We start from the raw sequence: 16,183 nt of genomic DNA, 5'->3' as shown, positions 1-16,183 counted from the left end.
CTTGCTTTAAAGCATCAATCAACATTTCCATTAGGATCTGCATTCACAACTTACAAACTGGAGCTGATTTGTACTTTACAAGCTTCACCAAAGTCTGCTGAAAGGTCTGCTTTACCAAAGCTGGCTGTTCACACTGCTCTTATTCAAGTTGAAACCTGTTTGAAACAGGCTGTATAGTTGACAAAGTTATCATACTCCAACCATAATGATATTTTTTCATAATAAATAATTTAGTAAACAATGTAAATGGTGCTCCTGCACTTTTATTGGCCCCAAAACTCATAACAGTAGTACAGAGAATCTTCTAGTATTTGCCTCCTTTATGAACCGTCTGTATCAACAGGGTTCTTGTTGCAGCCTATCGTGTATGTATTAGACATCCATGTATAAAAGAGCTACTGCATGGAGTTGTACATGGCTCTGGAAGCCGGCGTTAGGTGACTGGCTGGAAGATTAGCTGTAATGGTAAATTTATTGTGGTCACTATTCTGAAAGTAGTTGTATTTCTATAAGCAATCCAATAAAGGATGTTTTCACCTGCTAGCCTATTCTTTATTCTCCGAAGGAATAAATAGAAACCAGCAAAGGTGGTGACAACTATATGCTTATGCTCATCAGATAAGCTCAGGGCTGGACTGGTACAGAAATTTGGCCCTGGACTTCTTCCAGACTGGCCCACTTACATTTTGAGTGTCCCATCGGCACCCCCTTACATCAGAGTGTCCCATCGGCACCCCCTAACATCGGAGTGTCCCATCGGCACCCCCTAACATCGGAGTGTCCCATCGGCACCCCCTAACATCAGAGTGTCCCATCGGCACCCCCTAACATCAGAGTGTCCCATCGGCACCCCCTAACATCAGAGTGTCCCATCGGCACCTCCTTACATCAGAGTGACCCATTACCAGCCCCCTTACATCAGAGTGTCACAGCAGCACCTCCTTACATCAGAGTGTCCCATCAGCAGCCCCCTTACATCAAAGTGTCCCATCAGCAGCACCCTTACATCAGAGTGTCCCATCAGCAGCCCCCTTACATCAGAGTGGCCCACTGAGCCATCGGCCCACCGGGAAACTCCCGGTAGTCCCGATGGCCAGGACATGCCTGGATAAGCTCAGAGATGGACTAAGGCAGAATAGGGCCTTAGGCAAGGCAACAGCTTGACATAACAACTGTAATAGGCAGAAGCCACTCCATTCACTTTATCTATACTGGCATGGCCTCTCTATCAGACAGGCAAGTGCACACATATGACCAACTGTGTAATCCCCCTGGCTTCAGAGGCATGAAGGTTATAGCTGCATGAAGGTGAACAAGGGTGAACGAAGCCTTTAAGTCACACTAAGGGCCCTCCTTACAGTAGTTTGACTGACAGCAGCAGGAGCCAATAGCTCTCCCTGCTTTCATTATCCCTGTGAGACCAGGAAGCAAGAGCAGTGGTGCTGTAGCCAAGACAGTGCTGGATAGGTGATTTGGTCAAGAAAGTGTTTAAGGATGGAGGGGTGGGTAGATTAAGTAATGGGGAGTTTTTTTTTTTACCTTAATGCAGATATTGCATTAAGTTAAATAAACATTTTTCCTTTAGAATCACTTTAATCCCTTCTCCTGGCCCCTTAAGAGGTGGACATTCAGGTCATATGACAGCTGTGATTGGCTGTCACCACGGTCATATGATCAGAAAGCCCCCTGATCACAAGTATGCATAGGGAACTTTCCGGTCCCCACTGGTAACTGTGCTAGGAGTGTGCAGGGCATGCCCTCTCAGCACAGACAAGTGTTTACCGTATTTATCAGGCGTATAACACGCACAGGTGTATAACACGCACATTCATTTTAAGAGGGAAGTCTCAGGGAAAAAAACGTAAATTTTTGTATTGGCGTATAACACGCACACGCTATTTGCACCCGATTTTCATGGTGAAAAGTGAGTGTTATACGCCAATAAATACAGTATATACGGCCATATATATGCGGCCTCTTGGTATTAAAGCTCACCCGTCAAAAGGCTGTATATATGCGTATGACCAGCGGGAAGAGGTTAATGATCTAAAAACATCAGCAGCATGAAAAAGTAATCCTAAATTCCAACACATTAATACGGATTGATGAGTCATTTGGAGCTACCATCATATCATCCTTCCTCTGTAAGCCCTTGTACACACGATCGGAGATTCCGACGGAATGTGTCCGATCGGAGCGTTTTGTCGGATATTCTGACTGTGTGTGGTCTACATCGGACTGTTTCCGTCGGAATATCCGTCGGACCAAATTTTCCGACTTGCCGGAAATATTTTCCGACAAAATGCTCCGATCGGACATACTCCGATCATGTGTAGAGAATTCCGATCGGACAAAGTGCCACGCATGCTCAGATCAAATATCCTACATCAAAGCTATTGGCTACTAGCCTGAACGTAGTCCCGTCGTGACGAAATAATGTCACCACGTTCTGAACGATCGGATTTTCCGACAACTTCGTCCGACCGTGTGTATACAACAGTTTCGGACAAAATCTGTCGGACAAAATCCGACGGATTTGGTTGTCGTAATCTCCGATCGTGTGTACAAGGGCTAAGATGTAAGCTTGATTACCATTACCAATTTTATGAATACTGGGCAGATAAAAAAAGAAACAAATAAAAAAAACATGTTATTTATGCAATATATTAAAAGTAATAAAGAATGTTATTACGTAAGATTACCATAAGTAGCCAAATCTGCCTTGATATCAGCCTCCTTTAATCCCCCTGCACAGTACAACTCAAATGGAAACTGCCGGTGTCCTATCATATTGTGTCCCCCATCGGATAGTGTCCGCTGTGTACTGCGCATGCGCAGTACACAGCACACACAGATTCCGAAAATAGCTAAAGATGAACGGCACCTGCGCCGCGAGTCCAGGTTCTAGCCCCACCATCCAAGTGGATGAGGCCTTGCCCGAAGCGTGGCAAGTGAAGCGAGCCCGCGAGGGGCCCTCTAATATCGGCAGCCCTATGTCCACTTGGATGGTGGGGCTACCACCTCGACTCACGGCGCAGGCACCGTTCATCTTCGGAGATTTTTCGAAGCTCCTTCTGAATGAATGAATGAATGAAATACTTATATAGCGCACAATGCGAACTGAATCGCCTCTAGGCGCTGCTCCGTACTGTGCAAGCGCTGGCCGGACGCTATATGCCAGAACACCGGCACTCTGAGCCAATTAGAGCTCTCCTACATTGCATAGTGCTGTCAGTCTCTCTTCCTGAACTAGTTTACATGGGGGGTAGCTGTACAACCTCATATATGTGACGCTACTCGTGTGCTGTACAATTAGCAATGAAGTAGTGTTCTTGCACAGCACAATTTTGGAGGTGGGAAACCATGGGCCCTCGTATGCGTTGTCTTATATTATAGATTGCAGCGTTCCCATACTTGTCAGCACACAAAATGGCAAGGCTCTTGTTTATTTGATGGAATGCACACTCTGTTTGAGATGCATTTGGCTATTTTTAAACTGAAGTCAGAGATTTCTGTCCTCTGTCTGATTCTCACAGATGATACCAAGTGGGAGGGACGGTACGATCTTTTTAAGTGTCATTATAGAGAACACTCCGTTCTCTTCAGCTTGTATCAAAGATTACTAAAATGTCTTTACTAAGAAACGCGCGCATTTATCTCACATATTTTTAGCAGTCACTTCATTTTTAGAAGACCGACCCTCTCCATAAATTCATAATTACAGTCAAAATGTAGGCTATGCTTGGAAATAGTGATTGCTGGACATATAAAAAAACATAAAAAAAAAAAAAAAAGAACAAAATAAACATCTAATGGTTTCCGTCAATCATTAACATTCATGCTTACTGGGCAGTAATTAAAATGTATTTTTAGCAATAAAAACGTGCAACAATAGAATCTTCAAGGATATAGCAATAGACAAGCGATGGTCATAATAGAGCTAGCATATCCATCACACTCTATACAAACACCAGACAGCAACCTATTTCCCAAGGAAGTAAACAAAGATAGTGTTTTCCACTTTAAGAAAGTGTCAAATATTTGAATGTGGAATGTATCCTGTCCCCTGCGACTTCCACGGTTTGGCTCAGATAAGTCCAACTTAAAGAGGGATTCCGCCCAAAAAAAAAAATATTAAAAGCCAGCAGCTATAAATACTACAGCTGCTGACTTTTAATAAATGGACACTCACCTGTCCCGGGTTCCAGCGATGCCGGCAGCCGAGGCCGATCGACCGCTCGGGCCTCGGCTGCTTCCGCCACCATTCTAGGTGAGGGAATCAGGAAGTAAAGCGAATCGGCTTCACTTCCCGGTTCCCTACTGCGCATGCGCGAGCGGTGCTGCGCAATAGGAAATCTCCGCGCTGTCACTGGGACCCGTGTGTGTCCCAGCAGACAGCGCGGCAGGGCAGGAAATGGCGTAGACTCCCGTGGGAGTCTATGCCCGGAAGTGGGTGAAAATACCTGTCTTTGACAGGTATCTCCACCCCCCTCCCCCCTGAAAGGTGTCAATTGTGACACTGGAGGGGGGGGGGTTCCGATCAGTGGAGGTTCCACTTTAGGGTGGAATCCCGCTTTAAATAAAACAGCGGGTCCAACTGAGCTGTACTAATCTTCAAGGGGCTACATTTTGTCTACTGAGAGCCACACCTACTTAATCCCACAAAAATATTAAATCGCTTTTGTATTTAAAATTACAGTAACAAGTGCACACTATCAGATTTTCTGCTTATTTTTGTCTTCAGATTTACCAAAACCACAAGGGCCTGCCAAATATCGAAACTCCTAGCCCTTGTACACACGGTCGGAGATTCCGACGGAATGTGTCCTATCGGACCGTTTTGTCGGATAATCCGACTGTGTGTGGTCTACATCGGACTGTTTCCGTCGGAATATCCGTCGGACCCAATTTTCCAACTTGTTGGAAATATTTCCCGACCAACTGGTTCGCTCGGACATACTCCGATCATGTGTAGAGAATTTTGATCGGACAAAGTGCCACGCATGCTCAGATCAAATTCCTATACCAAAGCTATTGGCTACTAGCCTGAACGTAGTCCCGTCATAACGAAATAACGTCATCACGTTCTGAACGATCGGATTTTCCGACAACTTGGTCCTACCGTGTGTATGCAACAGTTTCGGACAAAATCCGTCGGACAAAATCCGTCAGACAAAATCCAACGGATTTGGTTGGGAGAATGTCCGACCGTGTGTACAAGGGCCTAAAGTTTGACCTCATATTATATGGTTTTGGTAAATCTGAATGAAAAACTCAGCAGAAAATCTGATAGTGTGTATGGGGCTTTATAAGATTTTATCCCAAAAAAGAGGGACTTAAAACACTGCCGGAAGTGTTGACCTGCAAACTGATGAATTGAAATGTAACTTGTATCAAATGGAATCCAGCTAGAACCTTGTCCATAAACCATGTAAAGCAGTGATTCTCAACCAGGGTTCCGTGCAACCCTAGGGTTCCTCCAGAGGTTGTAGGGGTTCCTTTAGCATTGGGCCATTTCTGCCTCTCAGATAAGTTTCCAAACGACACCATTGATCCTTTTAGCTATCTGTAAGGAGGTAATTCTTCCCAATGACCACAAGTGTAAGGACCATTCTTCCCACTGACCATCACACTAATGTATCATGAGTTGTAGATTTAAAATTTTTAGAAGGGGTTCCCCGAGACCGGAGAACTATTTCAAGGGTTCCTCTGTGTTGAAAAAGTTGAGAAAGGCTGATGTAGAGGTTCAAAGAATGTGAGAGAGGATTACATTTGCATTTTATTTTATTGTATATTTCATATATTTAATGTTTAAAGGGGTTGTAAAGGTAAATGTTTTTTCACCTTAATGCATTTTATGCATTAAGGTGAAAAAACATCTCACACTGCCCGCGCCCCCAGCCCCCCCGCTTTACTTACCTGACCCCTCAAAAGTCCCGCACTCGCCCCCGCCGTCCTCTTCGTCGCTCAGCCTGGCCGCTGATTGGCTGGAGTGGATGGATTGAAAGCAGAGCAGCCATTGGCTCGTGCTGCTGTCAATCACATCCATTGACGCGGCGTGCCGGGGGCGGGGCCGTGTGATACAGCGAGCGGCTATAGCCGTCAGCTGTATCACGGGAACGCGCCCGCAGATGCTTCTCACCATGCAAGGGAGCTCGCATGAACGTGAGAAGTACCTGCGGGAAGAAGCAGAGACAGCCGCTGCGGGACCCCAGAAGAGCAGGTTCGGGGCCACTTTGTGCAAAACGAGCTGCACAGTGGAGGTAAGTATAACATGTTTGTTATTTAAAAAAAAAAAAATACTTTACAATCCCTTTAATGCTATTTTCAATACTTGACTCAATGGATATAATGTTATTTTTACAAATATCATGGGTGTTCTGCATATTTTTAATACTATTAATACTCATATACATAGGTGTGGGATGTGCATTTAAATGTTTAATATTTTTCTTTTATTCTGTACAGTTAGTAAGACTCTACACAAATCAACCAGGTATGCATATTAATATTTAACTCGTAATCCAAAGCAAACGGCACCTGTATCTTAAGCCCCATACACACTATCAGACTTTCTGCTGATTTTTTCCTTCAGATTTACCAAAACCATATAATATGAGGTCAAACCTTAGGAGTTTTCAATTTGCATGCAATTAGGCAGGCCCTTGTACTACAGGGTTTTGGTAAATCTGAAGGAAAAAAATCAGCAGAAAATCTGATAGTGTGTATGGGGCTTTATAATGCTGTTTCCTCTTAACCCTGATGAAGGGGGACCTGTTGAACCCTTCAAACATGCTGGCTTTTGATTTCCAATAATAACAGCGCTTGGTCCTTTATATAATGTGCAGGTTATTTCCTCCTTGCACTCCAGCTTTCTTGGCTTTTTGCAGGATGATTTGCTTACAACCTGGGAACAGTAATGGCAACTTCATTGAAATGTATGTACAATTCATAAAATAAGAGGAAGAATTCAGGGTTGTCAGTAAAGTCTGGGGAAAAAATGCGCAACAAAAACATTAGTCTAAACATAATGAACAAGTTAAAGTGCCAAATACCAGCTCTATAATGTGACACCTGCCTAGCTAGGAAAGGCACCGGTCACAGGGCTGCAACTGCTGACCTCCATCTGAAAGTGTGTAAGGCCTAGCTGTGATGCAGATTCACTGGCTTTAATATATTGAGTGAATGACAGGAAGCAAGCATCCACATCTGATGTTCTGACTAGGATTTGAATTCACTGGATTTGTACTTCACAGTTGAAAAAAAAAAAAGTAAGCTAAGGACAGTAGAGGGCGCAATCTAAGTGTAGTAACTTTAAGATTTTTATTGTGGAAAGGACAAATGGCAACTTACATGCAAAACAGTTAAAGAAAGGCTTGACAAAGAGGTATGTAATCCTAAAATGCGTAGCCACGACCATTGTGCGTGCCCCAGATTCCTTTACTTATGGCTCCCCAGCCTCCAGCGTGTCTCTTTGATGTTACAGAACACCCTAAGCTGCGGTGGTGAATAACACCAGGCAAGGAGACTCAGCGCCACTATGGACATGAAGGAAAGGCACGTGCTATCCCTTTGCTATACGAGTTTAGGGCAGCACAGTGGTGTAGTGGTTAGCACTCTCGCCTAGCAGTAAAAAGGGATGCTTGTTCAAATCCCAACCACGACACTACCTGCCTGGAGTTTGCGTGTTCTCCCTGTGCCTGCGTGGGTTTCCTCCGGGTACTCCGGTTTCCTACCACAATCCAAAGACATGCAGGTAGGTTAATTGGCTTCTGTCCAAAATTGGCCCTAGTATATGAATGGGGACCTTGGATTGTGGGCTCGAGGGTAGGGACTGATGTGAGTGTGCAATGTACAGGGATAGAGACAATTGTAGACACTCACTCAGGTTGAACTGGATGGACTGGTGTCTTTATTCGACCTAACTATGTAACTATGAGTTGTCACATGTGTTCTGTGCTCTTCTTCAGGATATCATACTGCACTTAGCCGTGGCACCCTCTTATGTATACTTGGTGTGCAGGCCACACAGCTGTCGGTCCCAAGTCCCTTCTCTCCCAGACTGCTTCACTGAGAATCCACCACACCAGGCTGCACATTTAAAGCGTTTCTTAACCCCAAAAAAATAAAATAAAGATCCTGTTCCCTTAAAGCATGTTATACAGCACAGTGCTTGTGTTGAGCCAATTGGACCACCATATCACCTGAAATACCTGGCAGATCCTGCCTGACTATACCCTCCCCTCTGCAAACAAACCACGATAATCATGGCTGCTGAGCCCTGACATTGTGGTCCGTTTGCGTGATTTAGACAGCCGCAGCCTGCTGTCTCCTGTGTCCTTCTCCCCCTCCACTCTCTGTCTGTCTCAGCTCTATCAGTGCCCGCCTAGCCCCCCTGCTGCTCTGATTTCAGCTATTAAATACTCCCATCCTCTGAACCATTATAATAATTGCCCCAGTGCACGATTGTACCTGTATGAGCGCCGCTCAGCTGATTGTTTGTGGCTCGATGCTCACTCTCTCCCCCTCCTCCCCGGCTGACGTCAGCGGGAGGGCTTGTCCCTGCCCACTGCAGCTTTGAGCCGGAGTTTCTTCAAATTCGGCAACCTGTCAGAATTTGTAACGGAAGTGACATTCTGTAGCCGCCATTGCTACACACCACACTCATCCACAGAAAGGATACAGTGAGAAGGTGGCAAGCGGATATTTTGTTACACCCAGCAGAGTCTGGCATTTCAAACTTATTTTAACCACTAAATGGAGCTTATATGGTGACACTCTGGGGTTTATTTACTATAGAGAAATATACTTTGCACTACAAGTGCACTGCAAGGTGCAGTCGCTGTATATCTGAGGGGGACATGCAAGGAAACTAAAAAACAGCATTTTTGCTTGTACATGATTGGATGATAAAATCAGCAGAGCTTCCTCTCAGATTTACAGTGACTGCACTTCCAAGTGCACTTTCAAGTGACCTTGTAGTTAGGGTTGCCACCTTTTCTTCAAGTCAAACCTGAACACTTCAGCGTCACGCAGCAATTTTTTTTCATAGTATGCATAGATAAACTATGCATAGATGTTGCTATTAAATAACATTTCTAATCATATGAAGTTAATCACAAGAGTCTCCCTTTTACATCAGAGTCCACAGAGTTCCCCCTTTACATCAGAGTCCACAGAGTTCCTCTTTTTACATCTGAACTCGCAGAGCTCCCTTTCACTGTAAGGGGGACTCTGCAGACTCTAACATAAGGGATGCTCTGGTATACAAATAGGACTCTGATGTAAGGAGGAGCTCTGATGTAATGAGTGCTCTGAGAACCCTGATTTACCTTAGCGTACTCACTTAGAGGCAGGAGAGAAAAGGAGAAGACTTAGTCCAGCCCTAATAATGTGTCCGGGTCTCAGACAGTCTGAAACCTGGACGCATGATTCCAAACCCAAACTGTCCGGGTGAATCCCGAACAGGTGGCAACCCTACTTGTAGTGCAGAGTGGATTTACCTTTAGTAAATCAACCCCTCAGTGTTTTTAAATCCGTCTGATTGTTTTGATGTTGAATTGTAAAAGCAGCGGCAAGCCTGCTGGTCGCACAGGTTTGCTGATCTGACAGAACAACACTGATTTTACAATTCAACATCTAAACAGTCATACGTATTTCCAAATGCTGTATTTCACGAAATAAGGTCCATTTAGAGTGTGCAATGCCAGACTCCGTGGGTGTAACAAGATGTCTGCTTGCTGCCTTCTCACTGTATCCTTACTGTGGACAAGTGTGGAGTGTAGCAAGATGGCGGCGACAGAACATCACTTCAGTTTTGAAATCTGGGTGGTCGCCTAATCTGATGAAACACTTGAGAGACAAGGGAGGAGAGGAATCAGCTGAGCGTCGGGATACAGGTACAATCGGTTTTTGCTTTATGTTTTTTTACAGAACAGAGGCACAGTGACAATGATTATAATGGTGCAGAGAGGATGGTAGCATTTAATAAAAGTGAGTTAACAACCACTTGAAGACAAGCAATTTTAACTTTTTAAATGTAAGTTGCCAATTGTATTATCCATTAATAAACTTATTAATGTTACTACACTCAGATTGTGCCCTCTCTGCTGTCCTTATCTATCACGTCATAGTTCTCTTTAGTCCCCAGAGGGGAGGTGCTGCATAGAAGTGGAACCAGCAAAAGTTGACCCCTGAAGTACCACAAGGACATATACAGACTTTTTTGCTGTGCTCCCCGGATTTGCATAGTCCTTACTACACTCCTGTGTCATAGATCTATTTTAATGTGTTAAAAAAATTGCCAAACAGGAGATCAGATGGCAGCTTTGCACTTCATTGCCTTTTTAACTAAACTCATCATTACCCTCTTTGGTGAATTCCTATACTTATACTACAGATCCAAAAACAAACACTGTAAAACACATCACACATATATGTTTAATGCTTCACAAATGTTGTCTGCTATTTTTTCCTTGTATGTTGTATGTGTCCATTTCCATGTTTTGTGTAACTTATGAGAACTCCCATGTGCTTTCACTGACCAAAAAAGGAGCTCTCCAATACGATGTGCATGCTCTAACATCTGTTTATGGTGTTATAAAAGATATCACAACTTAAAGTTCAATTAAATTTAATCCACTCTGAAATGGTTTATGGCTGTTTCCCATAGCTGGGTCAGTGCCCACATTTTCTCATGCTTTAAAAGGAAACAGCTAGTTAACTCTTCACGCAGAAGGCTGAAACAAGCCCATACTGCCTGGTCTGCCTTTTACTGCAAGGGCAAAGCTAATGAATTACATCAAATTGGTAAAATAAATCAGTAAGTACATATACATGGGAGCTGCCCTTGCTGGCGTGTTTTTTAAAGATGCAGCTTTTTTTAGCTGTTAGCCCCAATCTGATTTCCCTATCAAGTGAATTACTGATCTGGATCAAGCATGCAGCCAGTAAAGTCTGAAAAGGGTTAACCCCTGTGCATTCTAGGTCAGTGACTAAGTATGAAGGGTAAAATGAAGATATCCTTCCAACACCTGCGGCTTTAAAAATACGTGAGCAATGCCAGCAGCATTATTTATATCCATATATCCAAGTATATACTGTGTATACAAGTGCTCCATAAAATAGACAGCTTAACTTTTAGTATAGTTGTCCTTAAACTGTCCAAGTAAACTGCCCACATCTTTCAGTAAAGTCCAGATAGTGAAATACTTAACTTCTTCTCTGCTTCTGAAATGTTTTATGAGCTTTACAATCTTTATGAGCCAAATGTCCCAGTCAGGTCCCCTTCCTAATGTACACACGTGTGTTTCAGCCCTATCCAGCAGAGTACAGACTATCCATGGCCGTTTTTAAGGCAGGGCAAAAGGGGCAGCTGCCCTGGGCCCTGTCATTGTTGTGGGGCCCAAAGCAGCTGCTTCATACTTGCCAACTATCCTGGTTTAAATTCCCTCGTCTCTTGAGGTTTTAGTCCCGTGCTGTGTCCCGATATCTCAGTGCAAAGTGCTGCTACTAATGCTGCCCAGCTCTGCCCTATTGTTGTGTACAGATGACTCGCCAATAGACCCTGTGTTTACATCTAAATTACCGGCATTCATATGTAAATAGCGGCGGCCGACGGCATTGATATGTATATCATGCCCCCTGAGGTCATATCCACAGTAATCTCTAGCAACCAAGAAAATCCTGTGCTGTAACCTCTAGTAACTAATCAGTGAGCGGTAATGATACACTGTAACCTCTGGCAACCAATTGTAATAGCTGCCTGATCTGATTCAGTAAACTGATTTTGAGTCTAGCTGCTATTTATTGTATGTCTCAGACCAGGTGAAGAGTAAACCTGCATGGGAGGGGGGGGGGGCCCACGAAAAGTTTTGCCCCGGGTCCAATCAATATTAAAGACGACCCTGAGACTATCAGTAGGGAATAGTAGGACTGTGGTGCACTACTGCTGACAAGTGACACTGGGGGTTTCCAGCTACCATTTTGGAAAGTGATCCGTCGACACCACTTCATCCACTCAATTCCAGACCCTACACTTTTTAAACGTGACCTGATGACTCTAGAGGAATATTGTAGAGACGAAGGTGCATTACCCCGGGTACTTTCCAAAACAACCTGATCTACTTTTCATGCAGAATTGGGAAAATGACTTACGATGTACTTTCACAGCCATACAAAAATAAAATATTCTCCAATTCTCCCTGAAGTCATCTATCTGCACGAAAATTCAGGAGACAAACTATAAAATCTTAACTAGGTGGTACTATACACCTCAGTTACTACATAGATTCTTCCCCAATACTTCAGATAGATGCTGGAGGTGTCAGACAGACAAAGGGACACTTCTACATATATTCTGGACTTGCCCATTATTTCAACATTTTTGGACGACAGTTGAAAAAGTCATACAGAAGCTGACTGATCACGTAATTCAGAAGGACCCCGGGTTCTTTCTGCTACACGCAACCGCAGTTCTGGCACGGTCGTACAAAAAACATCAGTGATCAGGCATTTGCTTAATGCTGCAAAGTCGCCTATCCCAGCTACATGGAAGAAAAATGTGCCTCCGTCAGTGGGATTGTGGTTGCGCAAGGTAGAAGATATTAAATCAATGGAAGACTTGGTGCTCACAGCTCAGCACAAACAAGACAAACACTCCAAAACCTTGTCATTGTGGAATATGTTCATTTTCTCTGACAAAGGACAGACATTACTGAACTCTTGATTTCAACACTGATATAGTCCAGAAACATGGCAACTCCCCTGTCGTGTCCGTCGCGCTCGTGTTGAACAGATACCCACTCCCTACCCATTTCCCCCCCTACCTTCTCTATACTGCACCCCCCTTTTTTTTTTTCCTTAACTAAGGGTCTTTTCTTCAAAGGGTCTTCCTATGCCCCCAATGCTCTGAAGCCACAGAGCAGTTAGTTGCCAGATGGACGACACCATCCTTTACTTATAGTAAGAATATACAGATCTAAACATCTATATAAAGGATACGGTTTGACTTACAACCTAGATGATATATGTATTCAAGGACTTACCTTGTCTTTTACTCTGGCTGACAGATGTTATACTATCCCTTTCAGGGACTGAATGTGCATCTCTATTGAAGACCCACGTATAGGCTGGAAAAACATGTTTGACCATTGTTGTACTGTACTTTTCTGTGTGCCTTGTCTATACAATTTTCAATAAAATTTATATTTGAAAAATCCTGGGAGCATGGGAGGGAAGATATTCTAATAATACGTAAGGTTTTATGATAAGAAGCTACTGAAATCCCTAAACAAGCTCCACTAATATTTTGCTTTCCTTCCTTGCACATTATACAGCTAGTAAATAATTACAGCCCTGACACCCTCACAGACTACATGCCTGTGACCACCCCATCCCTATGCGTTATGATCTGACTTTACGCCTTTATATTTACTGGCAATTATGTATTGTGAGGACCAGTCTAAACTATCACTTCAATTTATATCCAATCACAAAGGCCCTGGTGAATCTATATTGATCAATACATCATCTGGAAGGGGGAGCAGAGGCAATGTCACCTACTGGTTAAGTCTTTTGCAAAGGCAATGTCACCTGTTGGTGTTTTGCAGAAGCAATGTCACCTGTTGGTAAGTGTTTTGTAAAGGCAATGTCACCTGTTGGTAAGTGTTTTGTAAAGGCAATGTCACCTGTTGGTGTTTTGCAGAGGCAATGTCACCTGTTGGTTAGAGTTGCCACCTCTTCCCTTTAAACCCAAACACATATGAATTACACAGGTTCTGAGGCTAATTAAATGCAGATAAGGCAACAAGTGAGTTTAACTACCACCTTAATCAGCCACAGAACCTGTGTAATTAATATGTGTTTGGGTTTAACGGGATGAGGTGTCAACTCTACTGTTGGTAAGTGTTTTGCAGAGGCAATGTCACCTGTTAGTGTTTTGTAAAGGCAATGTCACTTGTCGGTAAGTGTTTTGCAGAGGCAATGTCACCTATCGCAGTGACAATGTCACCTGTTGGTGTTTTGTAAAGACAATGTCACATACTGATAAATGTCATGCAAAGGCAATTTAACCTGTTGGTAAGTGTTTTGTAAACACAATGTCACGTACTGGTAAATGTTTTGCAAAGACAATTTAACCTGTTGGTTATTGTTTTGCAGAGGCAATGGGGGTTATTTACAAAAACTGCACTGTGAAAAATGTGGTGCCACTCTGCATAGACACCAATCAGCTTCCAGGTTTTATTGTCAAAGCTTAACTTCAAGCTGAAGTTCGAAGCTGATTGCCTACAATGCACAGCTGCACCAGATTCTGAGTGCTCCAGTCTCAGTAAATCTCCCCCAATGTCGTCAGTTGGTCAGTGTTTTGCAGAGGCAATGTCGTCAGTTGGTCAGTGTTTTGCAGAGGCAATGTCGTCAGTTGGTCAGTGTTTTGCAGAGGCAATGTCGTCAGTTGGTCAGTGTTTTGCAGAGACAATGTCGTCAGTTGGTCAGTGTTTTGGAGAGGCAATTTCACCTGTTGGTAAGTGTTTTGTAGGGCTAAAGTTGCTTACATTTTTAATCTCTGGATCAAGCCTACTCTGCTTTTTTGAAATGAGTAGAAAAGAGCACAAAAGCATTCGACCTATTGGAAAATAAAGATATTATTTTAAAGGATGAGTTCTTTATTTTACATGAAAATGTTGTCATATTTCTGCACTTAAAAATAAAGTTGGTTATATGCATTTTTAAGTCTTGTTTTGTGTGTGTTTTTGTGAAGCTACAGGCATTAAGGCTGGGTTCACACTTAGGTGAATCGGATCTAGTTTTCCATGCATCCAATTCTCATGACAGGAGACTGTGACTGGCTCTCAACGGAGTCGGTTCACACACCTCTGGGACAGCCACAGTTCGCATTTGGTAAGGATCCTGTGTATCTTTGGTTTTTTTTCAGGTCCAAATTCAAGTAAAAATTTGGACCTGATTCCTTCCTGAATAGGGATGAGCCCTGGTGTGCTTGCACACTCTACATGCAGAGCCCACCAGGAAGTCGGCGCAGCGCTAATCACAGGCAGTGATTTGTTGCCCCAATGCGCGGCTGCAGAGATTAGCGCAACGCTGCACCGACTTCCTGGCGGGATCTGCACGTGGACACGCCGGGGGTCATCCCTATTCCTGAAAAGGAGAACAGGGAAGCACCGAGCCCTTGCTGCGGCTGCAGCTTGTGTGAACCCGGCCTAAAATACGTTCAGATTGCATGTTTGCTGCATTATACATGCCATACCATTCACGTTTTTGAAGATGTGCGTCTTTGGAGGTTACAACTAAATTTCAGCAAACAGGCTTTTAAAATGTATTACCTAAAAACCCTTAGGTAAAAAAACTGTACTATTGAAAACTATGGTATAGAGCTACCCATGTACTTTAGGCAGAGTTTACCCCGTGTTGAGTCAAGCCTAATGTACAGCGATGTCCTATAGAAATATATTTGCTGTTGCGGATATCTTTCAGGGCATAAAAGCTTGGTTTTAAGCACAGGCTAGAGAAGTACACAAACCAGGGCTCACAGTTAAAATAAAAAGAGGTAGTGGATGCCCTTTTCACACCATGCATTAAGACAGTCTGTTCGATAAATGGCAGTGGACAGGACTCCATTTTGAATTCAGCACACCGCAATGCCTGATGTGTTATTGTGGCTGCACAGTGCTGTAATAGGATGTTGTAATGCCATTCAAAATGAAAGACAGCACAACAAACCATGGTACATGTGTTACCGTGCATTGCGTCATTCAACAACAGTGTAAAGGGGGATATGTTGGAGACACGGGGGTGGGGAGTGTTATTGTTCTGTTGTGGGTAAGGTTACCATTAGGGTTATAAGGATTAATTCATATTTGGTTACTAGGCTTCTAAGTCTGGAACAATCTGCTGAAGGAAGAAGGAACATATTGCTATACAAGCTGAGTGGATACACAAGTTCAGTTTCTCTCATGCCACACAATCCCCTGTAGTATATGATAAATGTCACTTCCTGAATGCTTTTCTACACAGAATCAGTTCAGGAAGTGACCATTTGAATAATACAAATAGTCTAACAGGAGTGAAAACAGGAAACGGTTTCTGATATCCTGACTTTTATCAGAGTGCGGAGATGCCTCTATTGCTTATTCTAACTGTATTACAGGAGCGATTATGAGAAAAGGGG

General features: G+C 43.4%; 1 protein-coding gene across 1 annotated transcript in view; it reads right to left on the bottom strand.

Annotated features, from left to right (window-relative positions):
- GAB3 (GRB2 associated binding protein 3) overlaps window positions 1-16,183 on the bottom strand; it is a 215,323-nt gene that overhangs the window by 61,750 nt on the left and 137,390 nt on the right. The window lies entirely within an intron of this gene.

The sequence above is a fragment of the Lithobates pipiens genome, unplaced genomic scaffold (genome assembly GCF_037356315.1).
Source record: "Lithobates pipiens isolate NorthernLeopardFrog02 unplaced genomic scaffold, aLitPip1_a1.2 Scaffold_1, whole genome shotgun sequence".
NCBI lineage: Eukaryota > Metazoa > Chordata > Amphibia > Anura > Ranidae > Lithobates > Lithobates pipiens.
This window is presented reverse-complemented; position numbering and strand designations above follow the sequence as displayed.